The following is an 18,693-nucleotide window of genomic DNA, read 5'->3' on the forward strand; positions in this document are numbered from 1 at the left end:
GGCAAACTGACGCCCACCAGCCAGCCTATTCCGCCCACTCTGCTGCCTGTAAGGGAGCCCGGCGCCGCTGCTGTTGAGTGGTGACAGGAGCAGCAGGCGGGCAGAACACTCGCTGCCCGGAAGGGGGAGCAGTCAGTGGGTGAGTGGCAAGAGACAATCCTCAACGTGTGGCAGGTGACGTGGAAAGTGACAATCCACAACGTGTGGCAGGTGATGTGGCAAGTGACAATCCACAACATGTGGAAGGCGACGTGGCAAGTGACAATCCGCAACGTGTGGCGGGTGACGTGGCAAGGGACAATCCACAAGGCGTGGCAGGTGACGCGGCAAGGGACAATCCGCAATGTGTGGCAGATCACTTGGCAAGTGACTATCGCAATGTGTGGCAGGTGACGTGGCAAGTGACAATCCGCAACATGTGGCAAGTGACGTGGCAAGGGACAATCCGCAAAGTGTGGCAGGTGATGTGGCAAGTAACAATCCGCAACGTGTGGCAGGTGACGTGGCAAGTTACAATCAGCAATGTGTGGCAAGTGACAATCCGAAACGTGTGGCAGGTGATGTGGCAGGTGAAAATTCGCAATGTGTGGCAGGTGACGTGGCAAGTGACAATCCACAACGTGTGGCAGGTCACGTGGCAAGTGACAATCCGCAACGTGTGGCAAGTGACAATCTGCAACGTGTGGCAGGTGAAGTGGCAAGTGACAATCCACAATGTGTGGCAGGTGACAATCCGCATCTGGTGATGGAGTCCAAATCAGAATTGTAAGTACAAACACACAGTTGTATGAGACATGAGAGCCTGAGAGGGACTTGCCTTGCTAAGCCCTGATTAACCACTTACAGACCCGAAGGATTTGCCCCCTTAATGACCAGGCCCTTTTTTGCGATACGGCACTGCGTCACTTTAACTGACAATGCGATGCTGTACACAAATAAAATTGATGTCCCTTTTCCCCCACAAACAGCTTTCTTTTGGTGGTATTTGATCACCGCTGCGTTTTTTAAAATTTTTTGCACTATAAACAAAAAAAGAGCGACAATTTTGAAAAAAAAAACAATATTTTTTACTTTTTGCTATAATAAATATCCCAAAAAAACAAAAACAAATTTCTTCATCAGTTTAGGCCAATATGTATTTTTCTACATATTTTTGGTAAACAAAAAACACAGTTAGTGTAAATTAATTAGTTTGCGTCTACAAAATAGGGGATAGATTTATGTTATTTTTATTATTATTTTTTTTTTTACTGGTAATGGCGGCGATCTGCAATTTTTAGCAGGACTGCAACATTGCGGTGGACAGATCAGACACTTTTGACACATTTTTGGGACCACTGACATCTATACAGCGATCTGTGCTATAAAAATGTACTGAGTATTGTGTAAATGTCACTAGCAGGGAAGGGGTTAACACTAGGGGGCAATCAAGGGGTTAAATGTGTTTCCTAGGAGGTGTTTCTAACTTTGGGGGGGATGGGACTGACTGGAGGAGGAGAGAGATCGCTGTTCCTAATCACAAGGAACAGCAGATCTGTCTCTCCTCCCCTGTCAGAATGGAGATCTGTCTGTTTACATTGACAGATCCCCATTCTGGCTCTCTGTGGAGTGATCGCCACGCACAGGTCCCTTTATACTCCTTTATACATGTATAGAGCCTTGACAGGTCCTTTTATACTCCTATATACATGTATAGAGCCATGACAGGTCTTCTTTATACTCCTATAAACATGTGTAGAGCCATGACAGGTCCTCTTTATACTCCTATATACATGTATAGAGCCATAACAGGTCCTCTGTATGCTTCTATATACATGTATAGAGTCATGACAGGTCCTCTTTATATTCTTTTACATGTATAGAGCCATGACAGGTTCTCTTTCTATCTCTATATACATGTATAGAGCTGTGACAGGTCCTCTTTATACTCCTACATACATGTATAGTGCCATGACATGTCCTCTTTATTCTCCTACATACATGTATAGAGCCGTGACAGGTCCTCTTTATACTCCTATGCATGTAAACAACCATGACATGTCCTCTTTACATTCCTATGTACATGTATAGTGCCATTGCAGGTCCTCTTTATACTCCTATATACATGTATAGAGCCATGACAGGTCCTCTTTATACTCCTATACATGTAGACCGCCGTGACTGGCCCCCTTTAGTTATCATGATATGAAATAATGAATGTGGGGGCCTTTTGGTGGGCGTGATTTTTTTTTTTTGGGGGGGGGGGGCAGCATTTCATTCTTGGTCCCAGGCAACACAGTGTCTTGGGCCGGCCCTGGAACACATACTGCATAAAGTAAGAAGAGTTGTGTCCTACTAAAGCAAACTGAGGTTGTCATATGTTGTTGACTATAGGACAGAGGCCAGATGTTAATTCATAATGCAACCGCTAAAAAACTGACTTTCTCCCATAGGCATATGCACATATCCTTAAAGCCTTCTTGAGTGATAGCAGTTCCACGACAAGGTCATCCAGTGCTCATGACAAATATGCCAAAATGATCCCCATTTTTCTGGTTTATTATACACAGGTCAGGGTCTTTTCAAGACAAAAAATATATAGTGGAATAGGTTTAATTAGGTCAAAATAGAATTCAGTCAAAGTTGCCCCTACTGCCACCCTCTTCACAGCCCAGAATGTACAGTGGGGAAAATAATTATTTGATCCCTTGCCGATTTTCTAAATTTGCCCACTTACAAAGAAATGAAAAGCCTATAATTTATATCATAGGTATATTTTAAATGATATAGACAGAATAGCAACCAAAAATCCAGAAAAAGCACATAAAACAAATGCTATAAATTAAGTTGCAGTTCAGTGAGTAAAATAAGTATTTAATCCCCAAACAAAACATGACTTAGTACTTCTCTAAATCCTTAGGATTTCTTGGCTGTCTCTTGGCAACTTGAAGTTTCAGCTCCATCCATAAATCTTCTATAGGATTAGGGTCTGGAGACTGACTAGGCCACTCCATGACCTTCATGTGCTTCTTCTCGAGCCACTCCATTATTGCCTTGGCGGTATGTTTTAGGTCATTGCCATGCTGCAAGAACCATCCGCAACCTTCTTCAATGTTTTGGCTGAGGGAAGAAGGTTCTCATCCAAGATTTTACAGATTAGATTTCACCTCAATGCCGCAAAGTTGGCCTGTACCTTTAGCAGAGAAACAGCTCCAAAGCATAATTTTTCCACCTTCGTGCTTGACTGTAGGTATGGTGTTCTTAGTGTCATAGTCAGAATTTTTCTTCCTCCAAACACGGCGAGTTGAGTTAATGCCAAAGAACTCAATTTTGGTCTCATCTGACCACAGCACTCTCTCAATCCTTCTCTGAATCATTTAGATGTTCTAAATGTTGGCATGACTGTACATGTGCCTTCTTGAGGAGGGGGGCTATTCATTTTGATGAGGGGGACTCGCTGTGTTAAATAACTGTTTTCCTCACAAAAGATTGATGACAGTACATAAATCCTATGTAAAACAGTTAATATCAACAAAGGGGGCCTACAGGAGGCCTGGTGGAATTGTGCGTATACTGTATACCCTGGTAAATATTAATGAATTAATCATTAATAAAGATACCTCCAGATGAATATTGCAGCAGAGTTTAGTTGTGGGGGCTCCCTGAGGATAATCATGATGTGGTGTCTGTCTTGGTGTCGAATACCTGAAAACAGGACCAGTGATGATGGGGAGAACTTCCAACAGTTGTCTAACCAGCCTGGAATGAAGCTTCTTGCAAGCAGGAAAAAATGTTGTGTGACACTGGAACTCAGAACCAACCTATCTACTCTGCTATACAACCGGACCTCTAACTAACTGTGGGTCATCAGGTGCTTAACCTGGCTTTAGCCTATGAGGTTACTGATCCCTGAGCTAACCCTAACTATAGAATCTCAGATGAGAAAGGACATGGTTAACTAAAATATAATGTAAGCTGCATATAAACTATATTGCAATAAACAGGTTCGCTTACTAATATACTGCAAGGTGACCGTGTAAGCAGGTTGAAATAGCCTGTTAAGTGTTAAAGAGAAGCTCCAGTTGTTTTTGTGTTTATTAAAAGTCAGCATCTTCAAAAACTGTAGTTACTGACTTCTAATAAACACACACTCACCTGTCCCAGGATCCAGCGCTGTGCTCACCCAAGCAGTCGCTTTTCTCCCTCTTCACTCCCCGGCGTCATCATCTCAACTGTGGGCACCCATCTGTGACAATTTGCAGCTTCACAGCCGGGTGCCCACTGCACATGGGCAAGTCGCGTTGTGCTTCCTGAATGCTCCAGCAGTCTTCTGGGACCTGTGACATGTCCCAGAAGACTGCAGGGGGGGAGAGAAATTCTGTACAGATTGCCTAGGCAATCTGAACAGAAGTGGGAGTGGGTACCTGTCAAACTAGGTACCCGCTCCCCCCACCAAAAAAATACATACCAAATGTGGCAGGGGAGGAGGGGAGGAGTACTTAAAGTGGAACTTCACCTTTTGGGAGGAGCTCAGCCTTAACCCTACCCACTAATCCTGTGATATAAACTGGACAGTGGTCCAGTACAGAGAGCTTGAAAGTGTGTATCTCAGAGCCCTTGAGAGAGCCGGCTAAGGTTGGTTCGGGTTTGAGTTACCTCCAACAGCATGTTCCCCATGAAGGCCTAGTAGAGAGCTAAGACCGATGTCCGTATGGGAGAGAGATGGCGAATGACACCCACGAGGAGCAGAAGGATGTTGCTTACCACCATCAGAATGTAAAGTCATCAGAACCTGGGGTTCGCCCTGAAGACACCAGCCCTGGAGGAATGCCTTTGATGGACTTTGTATTGCAGGTATGCCGGGGCAGCACACAGCCTGTAATTAGAGTAGGGAATTAGGGAAGGACTGTATTTGTGAATATTGGACTCTGTAATTATCTTTTGCACTTTTCTAAGCATTTGAAACGTTGTTCTTGCTTGGTCTGAAGTTAATGAAAGGGGTGTAATGCAAGTAACCAGCACACATAATCTACCGAGTGGATCTTAAACACATTGGGGTATGAAGACATTGGTGTGGAGCAGGGTAACGGAGGTTTTACAGCAGCCTGTTGGTAGTGTGTACCTGTTAAAGGTGGTATGGCCCCTAGCAGCAAGGGAGATGTTGTCGGCACTCCTTCCACCAGTGGTCTGTCTCCCACAGCAATGGGATCGGATTCACACCACAGAGGTCCACATCCTATACAGAGGTACAGAAGTCCAAGAGTTAAGGAAAGTGCACGTTTGGAGCCCCTGCAAGGTGCACAGCAGGGTACACTATGCTACTGGGAATGGTAGTGGAAAACGCTGGACAGGTTGATGTGGACAGAGCTCAGTATGTCCATCCTAAACGCAAATTACTTGGCAGATGTACATTGTCACAGGGACCTGAGAGTTAACTGGAGAACAGTTACAGTGCAAGTATACGTGGTGTGCGTTCATCTCTGAGAGTAGAGATCTGCCCTAAGGTTGAGTGTTCCCCCACAGAAGCCTCAGATTTGTCCCAGGGCATTAATCAAAACGGCATAAAGCAAAGTACCCCATGTGTAGTCAAAGTATGTAATCATGTGTAGCCCAGAAGAACCCACCCCAGGGTAGCCATCTCATGTGACCCAACAAGGAGGGAAACATGGAGGACGTGATGACCACCCTGTCACCCTGACCTGCTACACCTTACAACCACTACACATATACAGGAGCACAGACAAGCTAATAATAATAATAACAATAGGAAAGAGACTTGCCTATTGCTAGGATTCTGGTCACAAAGCTATGGACAGCTATAGTTACACTGCCAGAACACAGGGACAATTCCCTAATAGTCTCTGCTTCTGGCCTGGTTAATTTACAGCAGAAACTCCTGCATAAATGGTCATGTGGCCTAATTCTGTCTTTACTCTCTGGAAACTCCCCTTTATAAAATATCACAGTCCTCCAATTGAGGTTTCTGACCCAACTAGTAGGGACAGTAAGTACCTGTCTATAACCAACTAACTTTACAAATACAGACAGTAGAGGGCAGCAGATCCCTACACGTTTAGTAAAGCCACTGTGATCTTCTCAGTGTTGCCAACCGCCCATTAATTTACAGGCAGCCCGTAAATTCCACCCCATTTTCAGGGTGCCCGTAAATGTCCATTTTGGGCAGCGGTGCCCGTAAAAAAGATGGCAGCCTCCGACCCCCTGTACCATGTCTGCACAGCCTCTGACCCCTGTACCATGTCCACACAGCCTCTGACCCCCTGTATCATATCCGCACAGCCTCTGACCCCCTCCTGTACCATGAAAATGAAGAAATATGGTTTTTGACTTTTGTTTAACCTAAACACATTGCTAATAGCACTAGCTACATGTTTACAGTTTACATGTTGATATTTGCACTGTTTAGCACTAAAAACAGGCATTGTAGTTACTTTTTTGCAGTGGCAGTAAAAAAAGTGGCTCTGTCAGTAAACCTCATGATTTTTGCCAGTAAAAAAATTGGTGAGATTTGTAAATTTTGGGGTCCTGCCAGTAAATTTTACTTCGGGGGGTTGGCAACACTGAATCTTCCTCCTCTATGAGAGATATAATTGGGAACAGAAAAGCCCATTTATTAAAGACAAGAGGAAGGTGGGGGGGGTTCTACAGTCTCACAGTCTCTAGACTGGGAGTATTAGCCTGCCACATACAGTGGAGATGGAAAGTATTCAGACCCCCTTAAATTTTTCACTCTTTGTTATGTTGCAGCCATTTGCTAAAATCATTTAAGTTCATTTTTTTTCATCATTAATGTACACAGCTCCCCATATTGACAGAAAAACAGAGTTGTTGACATTTTTGCAGATTTATTAAAAAAGAAAAACTGAAATATCACATGGTCCTAAGTGTTCAGACCCTTTGCTCAGTATTTAGTAGAAGCACCCTTTTGATCTAATACAGCCATAAGTCTTTTTGGGAAAGATGCAACAAGTTTTTCACACCTGGATTTGGGGATCCTCTGCCATTTCTCCTTGCAGATCCTCTCCAGTTCTGTCAGGTTGGATGGTAAACGTTGGTGGACAGCCATTTTTAGGTCTCTCCAGAGATGTTCAATTGGGTTTAAGTCAGGGCTCTGGCTGGGCCAATTAAGAACAGTCACAGAGTTGTTGTGAAGCCACTCATTCGTTATTTTAGCTGTGTGCTTAGGGTCATTGTCTTGTTGGAAGGTAAACCTTCGGCCCAGTCTGAGGTCCTGAGCACTCTGGAGAAGGTTTTCATCCAGGATATCCCTGTACTTGGCCGCATTCATCTTTCCCTCGATTGCAACCAGTTGTCCTATCCCTGCAGCTGAAAAACATCCCCACAGCATGATGCATGAGCAGTTCACAACAAAAGTAGCATACACTGAGCAGGCTACTTAAGGAGTATAACCTTAATGCCCCATACACACTGTCGGACATTGATCGGAAAATCCGACAACAAAATCCATGGATTTTTTCCGACGAATGTTGGCTCAAACTTGTTTTGCATACACACGGTCACACAAAGTTGTCGGAATTTCCGATCGTTCTAAACGCGGTAACGTAAAACACGTACGGCGGGACTATAAACGGGGCAGTAGCCAATAGCTTTCGTCTCTTAATTTATTCTGAGCATGCGTGGCACTTTGTGCGTCGGATTTGTGTACACACGATCGGAATTTCCGACAACGGATTTTGTTGTCGGAAAATTTTATAGCAAGCTCTCAAACTTTGTGTGTTGGAAATTCCGATGGAAAATGTGTGATGGAGCCTACACACGGTCGGAATTTCCGACAACAAGGTCCTATCACACATTTTCCGTCGCAAAATCCGACCGTGTGTACAGGGCATAATATAAATGACAAATGGACATGTGCCAATAACTGGATATGTATAAGAGGATGAAAAAAATTCAAAAAGTGGCGAGAAAAACAAACCAAAACCTGTGTATATATGTGGATGCGCATGCCCAAAATATACATAACACAAAAAATCCTGGTTAAATGGTTAATTATGAAAGTGTGAGATGTCCCACCCATGATTCATTCCGAAAGGTTTTCTGGAGTTAAAATGAAATATCCAAAAAACCTCCCTTTTACAAAGGATTTTAAAGACATCTCCTCCTCTTTTAGGTGTCTGGACTGTCTTCAAAATCTGTACCCCCACAGTGGCACTACTGCCACTATGATACTGGTTAAAGTGTCAGCCAACATTAGTCGGCAGATTTTTGTCGATACTATACAGATGTTCTTTATAGTATATACTATACAAATGTTCTTTTGTCGATACAGATTTTCTAGTATCAACAAAAATCTGCCGACTAATGAGTGTACAGCTTGTATAACAGTGTAAATTTGCTGTCCCCTCAAAATAACTCACCGCACAGCTATTAATGTCTAAACCACTGGAAACAAAAGTGAGTACACCCCCAAGTGAAAATGTCCAAATTGGGCCCAATTAGCCATTTTTCCTCCCTGGTGTCATGTGACTCGTTAGTGTTACAAGGTCTAAGGTGTGAATGGGGAGAAGGTGTGTTAAATTTGGTGTTATCGCTCTCACTTTCTCATACTGGTCACTGGAAGCTCAACATGGCACCTCATGGCAAAGAACTCTCTGAGGATCTGAAAAAAAGAAATAATGCTCTACATAAAGATGGCCTAGGCTATAAGAAGATTGCCAAGACCCTGAAACTAAGTTGCAGCCTGGTGGCTAAGACCAGGTTCCAGGTTCCATTCAGAACAGGCCTTGCCATGGTCGACCAAAGAAGTTGAGCGCATGTGCTCAGCATCATATGCAGATGTTGTCTTTGGTTAATAGACATATGAGTGCTGCCAGCATTGCTGCAGAGGTTGAAGGGGTGGGGGATCAGCCTGTCAGTGCTTGGACCATACGCCGCACACTGCATCAAATTGGTCTGCATGGCTGTCATCCCAGAAGGAAGCCCCTTCTAAAGATGATGCACAAGAAAGACCGCCAACAGTTTGCTGAAGACAAGCAGACTAAGGACATGGTTCACTGGAACCATGTCCTGTGGTCTGAGGAGACCAAGATAACCTTTTTTGGTTCAGATGGTGTCAAGCGTGTGTGGCAGCAACCAGGTGAGGAGTACAAAGACAAGTGTGTCTTGCCTACAGTCAAGCATGGTGGTGGGAGTGTCATAGTCTGGGGCTGCATGAGTGCTGCCGGCACTGGGGAGCTACAGTTCATTAAGGGAGCCATGAATTCCAACATGTACTGTGACATACTGAAGCCGAGCATGATCCCCTAGTTTTGGAGACTGGGCCACAGGGCAGTATTCCAACATGATAACAATCCCAAACACACCTCCAAGATGACCACTGCCTTGCTAAAGAAGCTGAGGGTAAAGGTGATGGTCTGGCCAAGCATGTCTCCAGACCTAAACCCTGTTGAGCTTCTGTGGGGCATCCTCAAATGGAAGGTGGAGGAGTGGAAAAGGACTCCAGTGGCAACCTGCGAAGCTCTGGGGAACTCCATGCCCAAGAGGGTTAAGACAGTACTGGAAAATAATGGAAGCTATGCTAAATATTGACACTTTGGGCCTAATTTGGACATTTTCACTTAGGGGTGTACTCACTTTTGTTGCCAGCGGTTTAGACATTAACGGCTGTCTGTGGAGTTATTTTGAGGGGCTGCTGGGCTGTGTAGGGCTTACCTAGAAATCAATAGCCAAATTCTCGGCCGAGTCAAGTGATGCAGAAGTGTTTACCGCACACTTGACTGGGACATGTATATAAGGCTGTTCATTCGGCCTTAAATCATGGCCAGCACACCCGCCCACCCACCACTTATATGCTATGGACCTGTTTATTTGACAATCTATTCCACATGGTATGTTATCTTCTCGCTTCTATGTTAGTTTAAACTTTGTGATTTCTCTTTATTTATATCATAAATACCTACCATTGCTCTGTTCTAGATGCGCATACCAAGTCTGCTGGCTCTGGTTGCAACCTGAGCAAAAAACCAACACTATCTTTGTTGCATCCTCTTTTTAAAAAAGTTTGGATCCAATATACATGCCATTTTAATACCTGGTTAATGCTACACACCCTACTACTACCACTATATATTTAAAAAAAATATGGTTTCCGCTTTACTATAAATAATAACTCTCTCTCTCTCTCTCTCTCTATATCAAAGTGAGCTATCGGGGGATAAGAGCCTTGGTGAGAGAGGTAAAGAAGAACCCAAAGATCACTGTGGCTGAGCTCCAGAGAAGCAGTCGGGAGATGGGAGAAAGTTGTAGAAAGTCAACCATTACTGCAGCCCTCCACCAGTCGGGGGTTTATGGCAGAGTGGCCCGACGGAAGCCTCTCCTCAGTGCAAGACACATGAAAGCCCGCATGGAATTTGCTAAAAACACCTGAAGGACTCCAAGATGGTGAGAAATAGGATTCTCTGGTCTGATGAGATCAATATAGAACTTTTTGGCCTTAATCCTAAGCGCAGTGGCGTCACTAGGGTTGGTGTCACCTGGTGCCGAAAAAATTGGTGTCACCCCCCTCCACCAACTACCTCAGTACAGACCCCCCTCCCCCAACTACAGACCCCACTCCATCAATATAGCCCCCCTCCCTCAGTACAGACCCCCTTCCATCAATATAGACCCCCCACTAAGTACAGACTCCCCGCCCTCAGTACAGACCCCCTCCATCAGTACAGACTCCCGCTCAGTGCAGACCCCCTTTCCTCAGTATAGACCCCACACTAAGTACTGACCCCCTCCCTCAGTACAGAAACCCTCCCTCAGTGCAGAGTCTGCAGACCCCCTTCCATCAGTATCAACCTCCCACCTCAGTGCAGACCGCCCCATCAGTACATACACCCCCCTCAGTGCTGACCCCCATCAGTATAGAATCCCCACTCAGTGCAGAGCCCCCATTAGTATAGAATCCCCCCAGTGCAGAGCCCCCATTAGTATAGAATCCCCCCAGTACAGAGCCCCCATTAGTATAGAATCCCCCTCAGTGCAGAGCCCCCCATTAGTATAGAATCCCCCTCAGTGCAGAGCCCCCATTAGTATAGAATCCCCCCAGTGCAGAGCCCCCATTAGTATAGAATCCCCCCAGTGCAGAGCCCCCATTAGTATAGAATCCCCCTCAGTGCAGAGCCCCCATTAGTATAGAATCCCCCCAGTGCAGAGCCCCCATTAGTATAGAATCCCCCTCAGTGCAGAGCCCCCCATTAGTATAGAATCCCCCTCAGTGCAGAGCCCCCCATTAGTATAGAATCCCCCCAGTGCAGAGCCCCCATTAGTATAGAATCCCCCCAGTGCAGAGCCCCCATTAGTATAGAATCCACCCAGTGCAGAGCCCCCATTAGTATAGAATCCCCCTCAGTGCAGAGCCCCCATTAGTATAGAATCCCCCCAGTGCAGAGCCCCCATTAGTATAGAATCCCCCTCAGTGCAGAGCCCCCCATTAGTATAGAATCCCCCTCAGTGCAGAGCCCCCCATTAGTATAGAATCCCCCCAGTGCAGAGCCCCCATTAGTATAGAATCCCCCCAGTGCAGAGCCCCCATTAGTATAGAATCCCCCCAGTGCAGAGCCCCCATTAGTATAGAATCCCCCCAGTGCAGAGCCCCCCTTAGTATAGAATCCCCCCAGTGCAGAGCCCCCATTAGTATAGAATCCCCCCAGTGCAGAGCCCCCATTAGTATAGAATCCCCCTGCACATGTCCACCCACATACTGTATACATGAAGTTTACAGACCTCAGAACAGCGCGGACAGATGCACACAGCCGTGTGTGTCCCTCAGGCTCCTCCTCCTCCTGTGTGAATGTAAACAGAGAGGAGGGGGAGGCGGCTTCAGACCGCTGTGCTGAGGGACACAGCGCAAGTCCCGTGGTGCAGATCAGGGCAGCGGGCAGTGTTAGCGGTGCGTGCCGCTACCTACGGGTGTCGCCCCTCTGGCGGGTGTCACCCGGGTGCGGCCCGCACCCACCTAACAACGCCACTGACTAAGCGGTATGTGTGGAGAAAACCAGGCACTGCTCATCACCTGTCCAATACAGTCCCAACAGTGAAGCATGGTGGTGGCAGCATCATGCTGTGGGGATGTTTTTCAGCTGCAGGGACAGGATTCCTGGTTGCAATCAAGGGAAAGATGAATGCGGCCAAGTACAGGGATATCCTGGATGAAAACCTTCTCCAGAGTGCTCAGGACCTCAGACTGCGCCGAAGGTTTACCTTCCAACAAGACAATGACCCAAAGCACACAGCTAAAATAACGAAGGAGTGGCTTCACAACAACTCCGTGACTGTTCTTGAATGGCCAAGCCAGAGCCCTGACTTAAACCCAATTGATCATCTCTGGAGAGACCTAAAAATTGTCCACCAATGTTTACCATCCAACCTGACAGAACTGGAGAGGATCTGCGAGGAGGAATGGTAGAGGATCCCCAAATCCAGGTGTGAAAAACTTGTTGCATCTTTCCCAAAAAGACTCATAGCTGTATTAGATCAAAAGGGTGCTTCTACTAAATACTGAGCAAAGGGTCTGAATACTTAGGACCATGTGATATTTCAGTTTTTCTTTTTTAATAAATCTGCAAAAAAATGTCAACAATTCTGTGTTTTTCTGTCAATATGGGGTGCTGTGTGTACATTAATGAGGAAAAAAAATGAACTTAAATGATTTTAGCAAATGGCTGCAATATAACAAAGAGTGAAAAATTTAAGGGGGTCTGAATACTTTCCGTCCCCACCGTATATTCGTCATACATCTAGAATCCTTATAGGTGGCCCATCTGCCGTCTAATACTCCTCAGGTTTTTAAATACCTTTCATTGCTATGGTCTACTGAACTCTGGTCATTTGTGTTCTGTGCAAAGGTGCGACTAGCCACACATGCCATGAATTTTTCTAGATTTACCATCACGGGTCCCTTGATGTGTGTGGTGTTGGCCGTTAATATTACCTATAGCTATATTGGTTATACTTATATACAGTGCTAGATTGCACTGTGTATTGTTATATAGTATACCTACTTTACTATATTTCTCTACCACTTTTACTAGGCACGCCCCAAACGTGGTGTCCATTGTATCACTTGCATGTCCTGGTCCTCTCGGATTATTGCCATGGTGGTCTGTTTGGTTCCTTGAGACATATATTTTATGTTTAATGTACGCCATTAAATTTATTATTGACTGACTCTTTTTTCCTCTCTTAGAAATTACCCAGCTCCTGAAGAAGCATTTTTTTTTTTCCACGAAACATGTAGAGCTAAGAGCTGATATTTTATGTCATCGCTCAGTATATTTGCATGTCTCATAGGACATGTTTTTGATGTGTTTGATTTACACTGGAGAGGTTTAGTCATCACTGCATTGGGCAGTATTTTAAACATGTTTTATGTAATAATATACATGTAATAAAAATTTACTTTATTTTTTCTATAATTGGTGCCTCTAAAGTTCATTTTTTCATGTGCTTTATTCAAATTACTACTATTGAGGATGTGGCACTGCGCTACTTTAGGCTCCCACAGATCCATCCTGTGTTGGAGCTTTTCTAGCTTGTTTGATTAATAAGGCTGGGTTCACACTGCATTGTGGGCAGCTGTCACTGGGAGCTCCCACTAAGCTCTGGCAGGGGACGAAGTGAAGCACACTTTTTTTTTTACTTTATTTGAAGTGTCACATAGTGTGGTACAGTGTGGTGACATGTCATGCCATCCAGTGTGGTATAAAAAAATTGAAGACATGCTGCTTTTTTCTGCAATGCACCAACATTGTGATGTGAAAAGGACACATAGAAAACAACTAGGGAAGGAACAAGGGTAAAGGCGACTTTAAATGAGGCCAGTCATAAAAAAACAATAAATATACAACTGTTTTCTATGTGTCCTAGCAGTGACCTGCATTTATAAAGTGCGGTGTGAACAAGCTCTACAATGATGTGGCTATTGTGGATTACAGAGAACTCAGATTAAAGGATAAGTTCACCTGCATTCAGGGTGTAACATGTTACTGCTGCAGCAGCCCCCACACCCCCCGATACCCCGTTGTGACAACGATTGGGGGATCTTCTCCCTGCACTCACTGTGACAGCTTAAAAAAAAAACATGGCTGTGCGGGGTTCTACCATGTCAACTATTCACAGAGTTCTGTGAATGATCGAACTACAAGTTCAAACAGACTTTGCCGCTGTCGGCTTGTAGTTCTCAATAAACTACCAGGGCGCTGTTGAGTTAATTAATGCTTCCTGTCAGTGTGTAACTGCCTGCTTGTATAAGTTACAGACAGTCTGCAGGTGTCCTGCACGGGTGCAATGCTTTGCAGGCTCCTAGTAAAAAAAATAATACATGCACATTTTACTTACAAAATGATGTTCGTTTTTTTTTTTTTTTTTTAGCAAAGGTGAACTTATCCTTTAGACCCCTTTCACACTGAGGCACTTTACAAGTGCTAAAGCTATAAAAATAGCGCCTGCATAGCGCCTGTAAAGAGCCTCTCCTGAGCGGTGCGCTGGCAGGATGCTTAAAAAAAGTCCTGCTAGCAGCATCTTTGGAGCGGTGAAGGAGCGGTATATACAAAAAACAGAGAAACAGAGCCAAAAAAAGTTATATATATATATATATATATATATATATATATATATATATACACATATACATATACATATACATATACATATACATATACACACACACATATACACACACATACACACTAACATAACAAACCAGCAAAGAAAAACAGATACCATATATCAAAAAGGTGTTAACAACTAATTAGAGTAAAAGGTTAGACAGGAGCACATTGTATGGAAAAAAATTCTTTGTGTATTTTTTTTATTTTTTATTGCAGGTTTTCTGGAACTGCTATTTTTTCACAACACTTTCATTTTCCCTTTTAAATGAAAATCCTTTTGCAGCTTTCAGTCAGAAAAAAATGTTACAGTTGGCATTCCTGAGACACAGAGGTGAACATAACTATCAGGGCTCACAGTTTGGTAAAGACACATCTCCTCTAACCCCCACCAGAACACAGCTATAGACACAAAGTAGATTAGGGAATGGAATGCATCACCACAACCTGTAATGAACACAGTCAAATTAAATAAAAACATCTTTCATCAACATCATAAATCATGCTTAGCCAGAGTCTACACAACAGTCATTGAGCCAGCAATAAATAGCTAATTGGATGCCATAAAATCCATTAGCCGGATGTCTCTTAAGCCTGGTACAAACAATGAAATTATCAGGCGAATGATCGTTCATTTTTTTTTTTTAAATGCTTGTTTCCATATCGAAAAAAGAGATTACTAAAGTTATGAAAATTCTCATACGACAGAAAGAAAATTCAGAAATGGTGTAATGTGTAGCATTGTATTTGTATTGTATTTTCAGATGAAAACTGTATTAATTAACTGCTTCAGCCCCGGAAGATTTTACCCCCTTTCTGACCAGAGCACTTTTTGCGATTCAGCACTACGTCGTTTTAACTGACAATTGCGCGGTCGTGCGACATTGCATCCAAACAAAATTGACGACCTTTTTTTGCAACAAATAGAGCTTTCTTTTAGTGGTAATTGATCACCTCTGCGGTTTTTATTTTTTGCGCTATAAACAAAAAAGTGCGACAATTTTGAAAAAAAAGCAATATTTTTTACTTTTTGCTATAATAAATATCCCCGAAAAATATATAAAAAAAACTATTTTTTCCTTCAGTTTAGGCCGATATGTATTCTTCTACATATTTTTGGTAAAAAAAAAAAAAAAAAAAATTGCAATAAGCATATATTGATTGGTTAGCGCACAAGCTATAGCGTCTACAAAATAGGGCATAGATTTATAGCATTTTTATTATTTTTTTTACTAGTAATGGCAGCGATCTGTGATTTTTATCATGACTGCGACATTATGACAGACACGTTGGACAATTTTGACACATTTTTGGGACCATTGGCATTAATACAGCGATCAATGCGATTAAAAATGCATTGATTACTGTAAAAATGGCACTGGCAGTGAAGGAGTTAACACTAAGGGGCAGTGAAGGGGTTAAGTGCGTCCTAGTGTGTGTTCTAACTGAAGGGGGATGGGGACTGTGCAGAGAAGATAACAGATCGCTGTTCATACTCTGTATGAACAGACGATCTGTCACTTCTCCCCTCAGAGAACTGGAAACTGTGTGTTTACACACACAGTTCCGGGTTCTCCATGTCTCAGTGGCGATCGCGGGAGCCTGGCGGTGATCAAGACCGCCAGGCACTCGCATCGGCTCAGGGGGCGAGCACGCCCCCTAGTGGACACAGGGCGAAGCAACGTTAAATAACGTTCTTTTTTCGCCCAGCCGTGCCATTCTGCCGCAGTACAACTGTGGCGGATGGTCGGCAAGTGGTTAAATGAAACTTTTCGTGTTTGTCCCTTCGGATAATTTCAGATGAACTTTTGTTATCGGCTCTCGAAAGCCAATCAGATTATCATACGATTGATTCAAAAGCGGTGTTTTTCACATGATTTTCAGATTGTGTGTACAGGCTTTTACTCCAGGCCTGGTAATAGGGGTCCTAAAATGTCTATATTGTATGCGATTTTACAATACACCTTTTGTGTCTAAATTTCTTCTTTTTCTAATCTGAGGTTGAACTGGCAAAAAACAAAATCTATATTCCTCTCATAAGCCCCAATATAATAAAATTACGTAATACCAAATATTCCACCAAATTTATAAGAGAATTACTATTGTTTGAAGACCGAACGCTCCTATTTTATGAGGCGAAGGAGGCGGATTAGACACATTCCATCCCCTAAGGAGAATAAACATAAAAATTCATATCATGTTTAGTCTCTATCAAATAGTACTGTATTTTCGCTCCATAAGACGCACTTCCCCCACCAACAAAAATGGGGGGAAATGTCTCTGCGTCTTATGGGGCGAATATAGACCACACCCCCCCCTGTCGTCGCAGTGTTCGAATACTGGGCCGATCGCTTGGCTCCTCAGCTATGGGTTGCTTGTTCCAGAGAGCCTGCTTCTCCCTCTGTCAGGACCGGAACGTCTGAGTCTGTGACAGGGAGTGTGAGGCAGAGTGGGCTCTCTGTGTCCCCCCCTTCTCAGCAGCACGAGCCGAGCACAGAGATCAAAGACACACAGCGCGGGCTGTGTGTGCATTCTATTTACTCTTTACCCTTCTTCTGTCAGCAGCGGTGGTGGGGATTAATAAAGCAGTGGCAGGACTGAGCAGCTTGCAGAGGGAGACACTGAGTCGCAGGCAATTAGTGTGCAGTAACCTCTAGCAAGCCATCAGCGAGCAGTAATGTGTAGTAACCTCTAGCAACCGAATGGTGAGTGGTAATGTGTAGTAATCTCCTCAGAATATTTTTTTTCTTGTTTTCCTCCTCTAAAACCTAGGTGCGTCTTATAGTCAGGTGCGTCTAATGGAGCGAAAAATTCAGTAATTTTGTTCTATGCAAGAAGAGGTTGGGTATCAGACTAACATGAAATTCATATCATGGTAATTTTGTCTTATGTAATAAGATGTTGGGTATCAGACCGTAACATGTACTTATATGAAAATATGGATGCATTTTTGTCCTAAAGGAAGGATTTGTTGAAAATATCATAAACGTGTTAGCGCTCTTACCTCCCAATCCTCAGACCCCTTGGATGTCTGTGTCATCTCTCTATGTATCCTCTAGAGCAAGGGTCTCCAAACTATGGCCCTCTAGATGTTCAGGAATCACAATTCCCATCATGCCTAGTCATGTCTGTGAACAGCTGGAGGACCATAATTTGCTGCTCTAGAGGGTCCACAAAAGCTGCTGCAATCTGCCGCTTTGGAGCTCTCATATGCTGAGAGTCATTCTGAAGGCCAGTAACTCAGACCATATTTCCACTGAAGGAATTGGCCTCTAATGGAACCATAGACCAGGCAAACCTTGTGCTTTTCATTTTTATTATCATTTATTTTGCTGTTGTCTATTTTTGTAAAATCTTTTTTTTCTGTAAATATTTTCTTGTACCATTTTACGTGTCTTTTCATTAAAAGATGTCCAAAAATCATTAAGCGTTATCTCTAAACGATCTAAACTGGAATTTAAGGAATCCTTGTACTAATATATTTTTATCTCTGTCATATTCCTGTCTGGTGTAACAGAGATTATCATAGCTGCTTATTAAAGTCAGAATAGTTACAGCTGATACTGTGAACAGTGCTTATTTCTCATAAAACACACGGTGGCAACTATTGTTGTGTGTATGTATAAAGGGTAACTGCAGAATCAACTGACCCGAGAGATGATCACTCACATTCTCGTCACAACAGCCATACACAGTAGTCATTCCAGATGCATATACTGAGCTGAAGACAGACATTTTACAAGACTCCAGCATTTGAGTCCTTTAATTATATTGAAAACGTTGATGCGGGGGCTGGAGGGTTTTACCCTATAGGTTTTCTTAGTAAAGTACATTTATCCCTTTAATATGGACACTGACAGACTTGGTTGAAAAATACTGCTTCGGCTAATTAGTAAATTGCAGCATGTCCAATTGCTCTTTCCTTGGTGACAGATTCCCCCTAAAAGTGTTGAATTTCACTAATAGTTCATTTCATAAAAAAGCTATTCCTGTAGTCTTATTTAGAATTTTATTTTACAAAGAATTTACTTCTTAAAATATGTAACATATTTTTAAACATCTATTTGAAACCACTTCTTTG

Source organism: Aquarana catesbeiana, linkage group LG01 (assembly GCF_042186555.1).
Source record: "Aquarana catesbeiana isolate 2022-GZ linkage group LG01, ASM4218655v1, whole genome shotgun sequence".
NCBI classification, from domain to species: Eukaryota; Metazoa; Chordata; class Amphibia; order Anura; family Ranidae; genus Aquarana; species Aquarana catesbeiana.